The 13,336-nt window shown below is 37.4% G+C and overlaps 1 protein-coding gene across 1 annotated transcript in view; it reads right to left on the bottom strand.

Moving 5' to 3' along the window:
- The window catches only part of RecQ4 (RecQ4 helicase), a 394,445-nt gene that overhangs the window by 59,651 nt on the left and 321,458 nt on the right, over nt 1-13,336 (bottom strand). The window lies entirely within an intron of this gene.

The raw sequence follows: 13,336 nt of genomic DNA, 5'->3' as shown, positions 1-13,336 counted from the left end.
GTTGTTCTTCGTTCCATTATTTAACGTCGGTCTCTGTTCCGCAATCTAGTGCCAATCACCGACGGACATCGATTGCCATCCATTGACGACAATCGAATGTGCAGGAAGGCAGCTTCCACACCTGCGTAGGATATCGCACCCATTCACAACACACATGGGCCGGGACCAACGGCTTTACTTCCCTTCCGAAGGAAGACGTGACCAGAGATTTTTATGCCTCAGAAAATCCCACTGACCTCGGCTGGGATTGAACCCAGACCCATTGGGATGTTAGAAAGCAGTCACGTTTACCACTACACAACCGGCGCCGGCTTCTGCAAAATTGTAGCTGATGAAAATTTCCATAAGAATAGCAATAGAATTTGTTAACTGTACAATTCTGACAATGAACAAAAAGTTTTGTTTTCCCATTTAGTAATTTCCATATAAACTTCAAATGGTTTGTGCCAAGTCAGTTTCTTATCAAATGAGTTTAAACTTTCGAAGGCTAATCAGGACCCGATTTGAAACCGTTTGAACACCGTGGAGCGAAAATTTCAAATTTTGAATCAGTCTATTGGCCATTGTCATGAGAAATCCACAGGACTGGGAAAGGATATCAATAGAATTTTGAAAAAAAAAAGTCCCAGTATGGCTGGGAGATGCTGATATGTATTAACCCCAAATATTCCATCAGATCTGGGCCGATCGACGATTGTCTATGCGCAATAGTATACGATTCATTGGAACGGATTAATACAGTTAGTCTGTTCCGCGATTTGGACATCATCCGTCATCTACGATCCGGCCATTTTGCAGATGCATCTATGTCATCATCCTTCTATTGAACTTGTCCATCATAAGAAGCCCCGCTGCGATTGGTGGCCTATCGATCGGTCAACTGGAAGGCCATGCTGAATTTTGAAAATTTTACTCGCGGCAGAGTGAGTTTCGGTGCGCTCAGTGGTTTCCGTTTGACGACTCTAAGCAATTTGCTGTTTGGCAAGAGCCCATTGGGAAAAACCGATTTCCGGATTCCAATGCGGCTCATCCAGAGATTACGAGCTATCTTCTTGCATGGATGGCTCTGGGTCCGCACTAAGTACTCGACGCGTCGTTTACATGACCTTCGTTCATCTTTCCGTCCGTTCGAGTTCGTTTTTTACTTTAGTTGGAGAGGATTTCAATGGATGCTGGTGGCATTTTTTACCTCCATCGATCAGGTTACGACTTCGTTTCTGCATACCTGCAAGGAATCAGTCATTCAAATTGACATTGAATCAGAATTTTGAGGAACTTGATAGCTTTCAGTTTCTCTTTCACCTTCTGCTCCGAAAATGAGAATTTAAACGCAATCACAAACGTCATTTCAACTTCAGGGATGCCAAACTAATGGGATATTGACAGTTTGATTGGAACAATTCGGTCTACTTCGGCACATTCAGCATACCCTGGCATAGCGTTTGGCACAGCTAAATAATTTGGAACTGATGTAGATGTGCAGAGTTGAATACCCCTTGTAAATACCTTTAAATATGGGTATGTTTGGAATCCGGTCGAAAATCGATGTCAAACGCAATTTTGAAATCCAAGATGGCTAATTACGGTTTCAGAAAAAGTGGGAAATACTGTCGAATAGCCATCAATAGGGTATTTTCGGAATTGAGATGACGTCTTGATACCGTAAATCGATGTCCGACGCCGTCTTGAAATCCAATATGGTGGCTTCCAATTGTAGAATAAGTAGGAAATACTGTTTAATAACCTCCAATATGGATATTTTCAGAACCAGGGTAACATCTAAAGACCGGAAATCGATGTCCAACGCTATTTTGAAATCCATGTTGACGGCTTTCGGATTTAAAAAAAAGGTGGAAAATAGTGTCAAATACACTTCAACATACGAATTTTCAGAATCTACATGTCGTCCTCGTTCCGAAAATAACCATATTTTAGGGTATGTGATAGTTTTTCCTAATCTGAGTCAGTAGGTACACTCAGTTATGTTTTACGAGTTTTTTTTTATCCCCTCTATTTTTGATCATGTGATAAATTCACTAAGAAAAATATGGTGGTTTAAAACATACTGTACCTATACTGCAAGAGGATAAAATCTAAAACATGAAAATCGCGTAAAAAGAGATTTTTTCTCCCAGGCAAATTTCTATACCGGACCGGGAATCGAACCCATCTGTCACAAGCATGGTCTTTCTTTATAGCTGGGCCTTTAGCAGACTTATTTCTTTCTCCTCAGCCGTCGATCACGCATTAAACATTCAATTTAAATACTATTTGTTGAGCGAATCCCCCGCCACAGTGCCTGGCATCGGATCATTTTGACGTTTCTATAAATTTTATCGAACTTGTATGCAACATTGTTTGATGTCGGTGGTGAGTTCCGTGACGATATATTTAAGAGTTGATTGGAAATGCTATCTTACATCAAGCTTTAGTGTAATAATTTATTAACAAGAGAATGGTCTTAGAAGAGGGTAGGTATATGATTCCGTTAGAGTAAAATTGAATAGAAGTTGAAAATGAGCGATGGGCCATCAATGCGACAGTACAAGATATATTTAAGGGAAATTTATTTAAAGAGATACGTCTGTGTGTCTGTCACCAGTGTAAAAGGATTCGAGCTTACAAATATGTCCATCAACGGTTATTCCCCCATATTATTGTTTTCGTTCGAAGCGTTCGAGCCATAGAAAAAAATATTATCGATTCAACATACTAGCTTCTGTACTCTAATCACAAAACCAGCTCTTTTCTACAACATAGTGGTAGCCGCCCCGGCATAATTCCAGACATAAAAAACAACCTGACCTTCACTCTGAGCTACATGGAGCAATGACCACGCGAAAGTGATTGGATAGTAAATTATAGAATTTCCCTTGTTCAAATGTCCAATAAAGAGAACTCACTCACAAGGAACAACACAACCACCGGCAATCCTTTCGCTGCAAAGAGGTATTCCCGGGACAAGACTCACAGGAAACCGGTCCCTAAAAGACTGCCCGCCATTAGTACGGGATTGCAACATCATTGTCCGTCAGGGGGCAAACCAGTTTGGAAGAATGCAACATCTTCAACGAGAGTGAAATAATAAAGGAGAACCTTGCAGAGCAAGGATTTAATTTTTCTTTCCTCTGCGTGTCGTAATTGTTTTTGCAACAGGTTCTAGGAAATGTCCTCCCTATTCATGGAAAATAACAGAGAACAGTTTTATGATTGACGTCAAACTGATGCGCATAATAGTGATATTTTCTTTATTCAGTTCCAACCGAGGTTCCAACCTGGGTTCGATCTGCTCGTTTCTGAAAAACGTCAGTTTGATCGATTGTTTTTAAAAACTACCTCAGGAGTTTGACCCTGACAAAAAGATCGATTTCACGATGAGACTTTTTAGTATCCCCTTCCCATGCTAATCGATGGAACTCGCGGCGCACGCGACAAATATTTTCAAGGTCGACCCCCCTCCAGATGAGTAGATATGCATTTCATTAGGAATGGATGGCTGTTTTCGGAGAGACGTCGAAACAGGAATTTCACGGTACAAATTAACGAGATGTATCCGAGTTTCCATTTTAAGCCATCCCGGGTTCGCCGCCTCTGCACTGACGTCAATGAAATCTTTTAAAACAAGACGCAGTATTTTTTATTCTTCTTTTATCAGGAAGTGTTCTGAATATCGATCGACAATAATGTGTTTGTGTTTCTAAGCTGCCGTTATGCGCAAAGCTGTATTTTTATTATCCTCCAAAGTTATATGCAATAGGTATTTGGCATAATTAAACACAAGCTGAGCCACACCCGACGATGATATTTAATTGACCGGTTGGTGATTGAAAACGAAACGGTCAACCAAATAAACCGCATCCATGGGAAAGAAGAAGCTATCAGGTAAAGAGACTAGCATATTCAAAGAGACGCCATGTTCCGATTGGCTTTCCAATTTATCCGTAAGTGTCATTCCAATCAAGCACGAAATCTGTAAAACTAAAAAAAATAGTGTTATTGATGGTGATTGGATAAGTATTGCTATCAGCTTCATCAAGCTTTTCAGGTATTTACAGGTTTAAAACCAAGTGCAATGAAAAGATAAATTCGTTTGATTGATATTGATTACCAACCCTAAATTGAATCACCGAAAAAAACAACACTGAATAATTTTCCTCGAATAACAACAAACGACAAAATCGAAAGTCAAGCAACGTTTTGAACAATGACAGTTGCGCGTATCGTCTACCTTGGTTGCTAGATGATTTGTTTTTACAGGGATCAGATGGCGTATCTTTGTATATTTCAGTCTCTTTAGTACCTACCAGGTTAATAGCGCAATAGAGCGCAATCAATCGTAAAAAAATATCGCAACGAAACGAGCACGTAGGAGGCACCACTAAATTGTTGGAGATGATATTAATAAACAAAGTACAGCCATGATTGACAGAACTGGTCTTCCAGTTGTCTTGGGCTAGCTATTATAATAGAGATTTTGGATGACAGTGCATTTGAGGGTCTTTCAGCCATTGATTGTCATGAGCGACAGTTTCGATTCGTGGTTCAATGAAGCCCTTGCTTTCGTAGTGTGTGGCTAACCCGCCTCCACTTACGTTCCTGATGACATTCTATTGATGTCGGCTTCACGGCTTTTCATTACCGCGAGGCCAATTTTTGAGTTTTCATTCATATACGGAAAGTGTGCCGGTTATGACGCTATGGCTCCCCTAATTTGCCATACGACCTAAATCAAGTTCAATTTAAGTTTTTTAACTTTAGGCATGCATAATACTGCCGGTAATCGCAAGTCAGTCCCATCTGCAATTTTATCAATTTTGAGTTAGCATCATTATTCAGTTTATCTGTTTATGTTTTTTGAGATGTGGTATTGAAAAAATGTGGTTTGTTCAAGAAAAATGAAAAACATTACCAAGTCAAATTGTCTCACAGCGAAAAGTATCCGCAAGTCAGTCCCATTAGAAAATCATATGTTAGAAATGTTGGACAACACATCGCATCATGAGATTTGTCTCAAGACAGATTTTGCGATGTAAACATTCATTCACGTAAACTTAAATTTAATTTCACACAACCGAGCAACTTGTAAACAATATTGTTTACAAAGATGGGGTTTGTATACAATATTTGCTACATTGCATGAATTGTGCTAGAACTTTACATGATATATAATGTAAACTTATATGAAATATGACGCTCCATTTGTGTGCATCATATTGAACAGAAATTTACACTACTTTTCGAACTGTGTAGGGTATGTGGAACATGTTCGGATGTGGCCAATATACACAGTTCGAAAAGAAGTGTAAATTTCTGTTCAATATGATGCACACAAATGGAGCGTCATATATCATATAAGTTTACATTATATATCATGTAAAGTTCTGGCACATTTCATGCAATGTAGCAAATATTGTATACAAAAGCCCATCTTTGTAAACAACATTGTTTACAAGTTGCTCGGTTGCGTGAAATTAAATTTAAGTTTACGTGAATGAATGTTTACATCACAATTAAAATTCAGAATTTTTATCTGTGTAGTTCTTACGATACTCAGTTTGACCGCCAATGCATATGGCTTTGAATTCTCATGTGATTTGACATATCGCTTGATGGATTTTGAATTAAAAAGGATTTACCACTTCCCCGGGGATACCCGGAACATGTCCGGTTGTGGCCAACATGGTGCTGGTAACTCATCATAACTCTTATTGATCTTATTTTTGAATTCTCATGTGAATTGATTTATCGCATGGTGGGTTTGGCACGTTTATGAAAAGCTCTGGTCCGATGAGGACCCATACTCACCGGAATATGTTCCGGCCATTGCTCTGGAACCAGCGGAACAAATCCAGAAACATTCAATAACGTTCTATGGGACCATGATATCTTTCTACTATTCAATACTGTGCTAAACTAATGCAGCATCGTCATGGAATTGTGACTGACTTGCGGCTATTTATCTCATTGACGTTAAATCCCTAATAAAAAATTACCAACACGAACGATACCCCAGTTGATAGAACTATTTCACAAATGGTTTGGATGATACCCCGAACACGTTGTTAAGCAAATTAACCATAACATTTTTATTAGGGATGTAATAGCGCTCCACAGTGCTTAAATGGTTTCAAATCGGGTCCTGATTAGCCTCCGAAAGTTACAACTCATTTGGTTAGAAACAGACTTCGCACAAACCATTTGAAGTTTACATGTAAATTACTATGGGAAATCTCAACTTTTTGTTCATTGCCTTCTAGTCTTTTTCCATATTGAGCTGCGAAACAGTTCGATAGCAATTCTTACAGAAAATTTTCTCAGCTACAACTTTGTTCAAAATCGTTTCTATGTAAAACGAGACAGAAAAAGGTTATTAATTATTTAAGAGATTGGTAAACTTATGACATGATCAAGCAGCTGTTCTGTAGGCAACACTGTATTTTGCAGTGTGACATAGTAGCCATGATTTTTGTGTCCTATTCAACGCCCCAGAAACACCAATGTTGCCTGCTGATCAGTTGATTGAGCATGATCATAAGACATCAGCGCATTGAACCATTGATAACTTTCGATCCTTTGCATTTAATCAAAAAATGGTCTTGAGCAAAGTTGTAGCTGGGAAAATTTTCTACGAGAACAATTGAAAGTTTTTGAAGAAAACCGATATGGTGAATTATAAGATAGACATGAACAAAAATCTTGGTTTTACCATAGTAATTCCCATACAAACTATTTGAAGTAATTCCCATACAAACCATTTGAGGTTTGTGCCATCTCAGTTTCTCACCAAATGAGTTCAAATTTTGAGAGGTTAGTCAGGATCAGATTAGGAATCGTTTAAGTATTGTGGAGCAAAAATTTCAAATTTTGCATCACTCTAATGCTCATGCTCATGCTCATGCTAGGGATGATCCATAAATGACATAGCATTGTCGCGAGCTGCTCATAAATGGGTCACATTAATTCATTTATTTTCAACTATATAGAATCAAACCTGAGTTGAAACCTACACCTATGTGTAAATGCTTATAACGGCTTGAATTTAGAAGTAATAATAAAATAATAAAGTATCTTAAAATATAAAAAAAAAACCTTAATAAAGGTTTTAAACCTGATAGTGGAACTTCGCTTCTCGTGAACCAAATTCGTTTGCGCTTTTTCAAGTAAAATTTAACTTCGCTTCTCGTAAGCCAAATTCGATGGCGCTTTTCTTTTCCAAGTAAAATTTGACTTCGCTTCTCGTGATGCAAATTCGATTGAGCTTTTCCAAGTAAAATTTGACTTCGATTCTCGTAAGCCAAATTCGTTTGTGCTTTTCCAAGTAAAACTTGACTTCGCTTCACGTGATCCAAATTCGATTGCGTTTTTCCAAATAAAATTTGACTTCGTTTCTCGTGAACCAAATTCGATCACTATCCTAGAAAAATTTGACTTCGCTTCTCGTGATCCAAATTCGATTGCGCTTTTCCAAGTAAAATTTTCTTCGATTCTCGTAAGCCAAATTCGTTTGTGCTTTTCCAAGTAAAATTTGACTTCGCTTCTCGTAATCCAAATTCGATTGCGCTTTTCCAAGTAAAATTTGACTTCGCTTCACGTGATCCAAATTCGATTGCGTTTTTCCAAATAAAATTTGACTTCGCTTCTCGTAAGCCAAATTCGTTTGTGCTTTTCCAAGTAAAATTTGACTTCGCTTCTCGTAATCCAAATTCGATTGCGCTTTTCCAAGTAAAATTTGACTTCGATCCTCGTAAAATTTGATTTCGCTTTTCGTGATCCAAATGCGATTGTGCTTTTTCAAGTAAAATTGGACTTCGCTTTTCGTGATCCAAATTCGATTGCGCTTTTCCAAGTCAAATTTGACTTCGCTTCTTGTGATCCAAATTCGTTTGTGCATTTCCAAGTCAAATTTGACTTCGTTTCACGTGATCCAAATTCGATTGCACTTTTCCAAATAAAATTTGACTTCGCATCTCGTAATCCAAATTCGATTACGCTTTCCAAGTAAAACTTGACTTCGCTTCTCGTGATCCAAATTCGATTGCGTTTTTCCAAGTAAAATTTGACTTCGCTTCACGTAAGCCAAATTCTATTGCGCTTTTCCAAGTCAAATTGGACTTCACTTTTCGTGATCCAAATTCGATTGCGCTTTTCAAAGTCAAATTTGACTTCACTTTTCGTAATCCAAATTCGATTGCGCTTTTCCAAGTCAAATTTGACTTCACTTTTCGTGATCCAAATTCGATTGCGCTTTTCCAAGTCAAATTTGACTTCACTTTTCATAATCCAAATTCGATTGCGCTTTTCCAAGTAAAATTTGACTTCACTTTTCGTGATCCAAATTCGATTGCGCTTTTCCAAGTCAAATTTGACTTCACTTTTCGTGATCCAAATTCGATTACGCTTTCCAAGTAAAATTTGACTTCGCTTCTCGTGGTCCAAATTCGATTGCGCTTTTCCAAGTAAAATTTGACTTCGCTTCTCGTAAGCCAAATTCGATCACTATCCTAGTTAAATTTGACTTCGCTTCTCGTGATCCAAATTCGATTGTACTTTTTCAAGTAAAATTTGACTTCGTTTCTCGTGATCCAAATTCGATCACTATCCTAGTAAAATTTGACTTCGTTTCTCGTGATTCAAATTCGATTGCGCTTTTCCAAGTAAAATTTGACTTCGCTTCTCGTGATCCAAATGCGATAACATTTTTCCGAGTAAAATTTGACTTCGCTTCTCGTGATCCAAATTCGATTGCGCTTTTCCAAGTAAAATTTGACTTCGCTTCTCGTCAGCCAAATTTGATCACTATCCTAGTAAAATTTGACTTCACTTCTCGTAATCCAAATTCGATTGTACTTTTTCAAGTAAAATTTGACTTCGCATCTCGTGATCCAAATTCGATTGCGCTTTTCCAAGTAAAATTTGACTTCGCTTCTCGTGATCCAAATTCGATCACTATCCTAGTAAAATTTGACTTCGTTTCTCGTGATCCAAATTCGATTGCGCTTTTCCAAGTCAAATTTGCCTTCACTTTTCGTGATCCAAATTCGATTGCGCTTTTCCAAGTCAAATTTGACTTCACTTTTCATAATCCAAATTCGATTGCGCTTTTCCAAGTAAAATTTGACTTCGATTCTCGTAAGCCAAATTCGTTTGTGCTTTTCCAAGTAAAACTTGACTTCGCTTCACGTGATCCAAATTCGATTGCGTTTTTCCAAATAAAATTTGACTTCGTTTCTCGTGAACCAAATTCGATCACTATCCTAGAAAAATTTGACTTCGCTTCTCGTGATCCAAATTCGATTGCGCTTTTCCAAGTAAAATTTTCTTCGATTCTCGTAAGCCAAATTCGTTTGTGCTTTTCCAAGTAAAATTTGACTTCGCTTCTCGTAATCCAAATTCGATTGCGCTTTTCCAAGTAAAATTTGACTTCGCTTCACGTGATCCAAATTCGATTGCGTTTTTCCAAATAAAATTTGACTTCGCTTCTCGTAAGCCAAATTCGTTTGTGCTTTTCCAAGTAAAATTTGACTTCGCTTCTCGTAATCCAAATTCGATTGCTCTTTTCCAAGTAAAATTTGACTTCGATCCTCGTAAGCCAAATTCGTTTGCGCTTTTCCAAGTAAAATTTGATTTCGCTTTTCGTGATCCAAATGCGATTGTGCTTTTTCAAGTAAAATTGGACTTCGCTTTTCGTGATCCAAATTCGATTGCGCTTTTCCAAGTCAAATTTGACTTCGCTTCTTGTGATCCAAATTCGTTTGTGCATTTCCAAGTCAAATTTGACTTCGTTTCACGTGATCCAAATTCGATTGCACTTTTCCAAATAAAATTTGACTTCGCATCTCGTAATCCAAATTCGATTACGCTTTCCAAGTAAAACTTGACTTCGCTTCTCGTGATCCAAATTCGATTGCGTTTTTCCAAGTAAAATTTGACTTCGCTTCACGTAAGCCAAATTCTATTGCGCTTTTCCAAGTCAAATTGGACTTCACTTTTCGTGATCCAAATTCGATTGCGCTTTTCAAAGTCAAATTTGACTTCACTTTTCGTAATCCAAATTCGATTGCGCTTTTCCAAGTCAAATTTGACTTCACTTTTCGTGATCCAAATTCGATTGCGCTTTTCCAAGTCAAATTTGACTTCACTTTTCATAATCCAAATTCGATTGCGCTTTTCCAAGTAAAATTTGACTTCACTTTTCGTGATCCAAATTCGATTGCGCTTTTCCAAGTCAAATTTGACTTCACTTTTCGTGATCCAAATTCGATTACGCTTTCCAAGTAAAATTTGACTTCGCTTCTCGTGGTCCAAATTCGATTGCGCTTTTCCAAGTAAAATTTGACTTCGCTTCTCGTAAGCCAAATTCGATCACTATCCTAGTTAAATTTGACTTCGCTTCTCGTGATCCAAATTCGATTGTACTTTTTCAAGTAAAATTTGACTTCGTTTCTCGTGATCCAAATTCGATCACTATCCTAGTAAAATTTGACTTCGTTTCTCGTGATTCAAATTCGATTGCGCTTTTCCAAGTAAAATTTGACTTCGCTTCTCGTGATCCAAATGCGATAACATTTTTCCGAGTAAAATTTGACTTCGCTTCTCGTGATCCAAATTCGATTGCGCTTTTCGAAGTAAAATTTGACTTCGCTTCTCGTCAGCCAAATTTGATCACTATCCTAGTAAAATTTGACTTCACTTCTCGTAATCCAAATTCGATTGTACTTTTTCAAGTAAAATTTGACTTCGCATCTCGTGATCCAAATTCGATTGCGCTTTTCCAAGTAAAATTTGACTTCGCTTCTCGTGATCCAAATTCGATCACTATCCTAGTAAAATTTGACTTCGTTTCTCGTGATCCAAATTCGATTGCGCTTTTCCAAGTCAAATTTGACTTCACTTTTCGTGATCCAAATTCGATTGCGCTTTTCCAAGTCAAATTTGACTTCACTTTTCATAATCCAAATTCGATTGCGCTTTTCCAAGTAAAATTTGACTTCACTTTTCGTAATCCAAATTCGATTGCGCTTTTCCAAGTAAAATTTGACTTCACTTTTCGTAATCCAAATTCGATTGCGCTTTTCCAAGTAAAATTTGACTTCACTTTTCGTAATCCAAATTCGATTGCGCTTTTCCAAGTCAAATTTGACTTCACTTTTCGTGATCCAAATTCGATTACGCTTTCCAAGTAAAATTTGACTTTGCTTTTCGTGGTCCAAATTCGATTGCGCTTTTCCAAGTAAAATTTGACTTCGCTTCTCGTAAGCCAAATTCAATTGCGCTTTTCCAAGTAAAATTTGACTTCGCTTCTCGTAAGCCAAATTCGATCACTATCCTAGTTAAATTTGACTTCGCTTCTCGTGATCCAAATTCGATTGTACTTTTTCAAGTAAAATTTGACTTCGTTTCTCGTGATCCAAATTCGATCACTATCCTAGTAAAATTTGACTTCGTTTCTCGTGATCCAAATTCGATTGCGCTTTTCCAAGTAAAATTTGACTTCGCTTCTCGTGATCCAAATGCGATAACATTTTTCCGAGTAAAATTTGACTTCGCTTCTCGTGATCCAAATTCGATTGCGCTTTTCCAAGTAAAATTTGACTTCGCTTCTCGTCAGCCAAATTTGATCACTATCCTAGTAAAATTTGACTTCGCTTCTCGTAATCCAAATTCGATTGTACTTTTTCAAGTAAAATTTGACTTCGCTTCTCGTGATCCAAATTCGATTGCGCTTTTCCAAGTAAAATTTGACTTCGCTTCTCGTGATCCAAATGCGATTGCACTTTTCCGAGTAAAATTTGACTTCGCTTCTCGTGATCCAAATTCGATTGCGTTTTTCCAAGTAAAATTTGACTTCGCTTCTCGTGATCCAAAATCGATTGTACTTTTTCAAGTAAAATTTGACTACGCTTCTCGTGATCCAAATTCGATTGCGCTTTTCCAAGTAAAATTTGACTTCGCTTCTCGTAAGCCAAATTCGATCACTATCCGTAAAATTTGACTTCGCTTCTCGTGATCCAAATTCGATTGTACTTTTTCAAGTAAAATTTGACTTCGCTTCACGTGATCCAAATTCGATTGCATTTTTCCAAGTAAAATTTGACTTCGCTTCTCGTGATCCAAATTCGATTGTACTTTTTCAAGTAAAATTTGACTACGCTTCTCGTGATCCAAATTCGATTGCGCTTTTCCAAGTAAAATTTAACTTCGCTTTTCGTGATCCAAATGCGATTGCACTTTTTCAAGTAAAATTTGACTTCGTGTCTCTTGATCCAAATGCGATTGCACTTTTCCAAGTAAAATTTGACTTCGCTTCTCGTGATCCAAATTCGATTGTACTTTTTCAAGTAAAATTTGACTTCGCTTCTCGTGATCCAAATGCGATTGCACTTTTCCGAGTAAAATTTGACTTCGCTTCTCGTGATCCAAATTCAATTGCGTTTTTCCAAGTAAAATTTGACTCCGCTTCTCGTAAGCCAAATTCGATCACTATCCGTAAAATTTGACTTCGCTTCTCGTGATCCAAATTCGATTGCATTTTTCCAAGTAAAATTTGACTTCGCTTCTCGTGATCCAAATTCGATTGTACTTTTCCAAATAAAATTTGACTTCGTTTCTCGTGATCCAATTTCGATTGCGCTTTTCCAAGTAAAATTTGACTTCGCTTCACGTGATCCAAATTCGATTGCATTTTTCCAAGTAAAATTTGACTTCGCTTCTCGTGATCCAAATTCGATTGTACTTTTCCAAATAAAATTTGACTTCGTTTCTCGTGATCCAATTTCGATTGCGCTTTCCCAAGTAAAATTTGACTTCGCTTCTCGTAAGCCAAATTCGATCACTATCCTAGTAAAATTTGACTTAGCTTCTCGTGATCCAAATTCAATCACTATCCTAGTAAAATTTGACTTCGCTTCTCGTGATCCAAATTCGATTGCGCTTTTTCAAGTAAAATTTGACTTCGCTTCTCGTGATCCAAATTCGATAGCAATTTTCCAAGTAAAATTTGACATCGCTTCTTGTAATCCAAATTCAATTGCGTTTTTCCAAGTAAAATTTGACTTCGCTTCTCGGAATCTAAATTCGATTGCGCTTTTCCAAATAAGATTTGACTTCGCTTCTCGTGATCCAAATTCGATTGCGCTTTTACTGATGAAAATTTAAAAAAAAAAATACACAGCACTGCCAGGCGCTGACTATTAAGGCTTTTTAGGGCGATTCAATGCTATTTTTAACGTTTTCAAGACATTATTGCCGTTTTTAGGGTCATTTTGGTGGATCTATTACTTTTTGGCATTAATAAACTTTTGAAGTTTTAGGACTAATTCATATATTCTTGGTAATT

This window comes from Ochlerotatus camptorhynchus, unplaced genomic scaffold (genome assembly GCF_037179485.1).
Source record: "Ochlerotatus camptorhynchus isolate MF236.1 unplaced genomic scaffold, CSIRO-AGI_Acam_v1.1 ptg000330l, whole genome shotgun sequence".
Classification (NCBI taxonomy): Eukaryota; Metazoa; Arthropoda; class Insecta; order Diptera; family Culicidae; genus Ochlerotatus; species Ochlerotatus camptorhynchus.
Note: the sequence above shows the minus strand (reverse complement) of the source record. Positions and strands in the feature narration are given on the sequence as shown.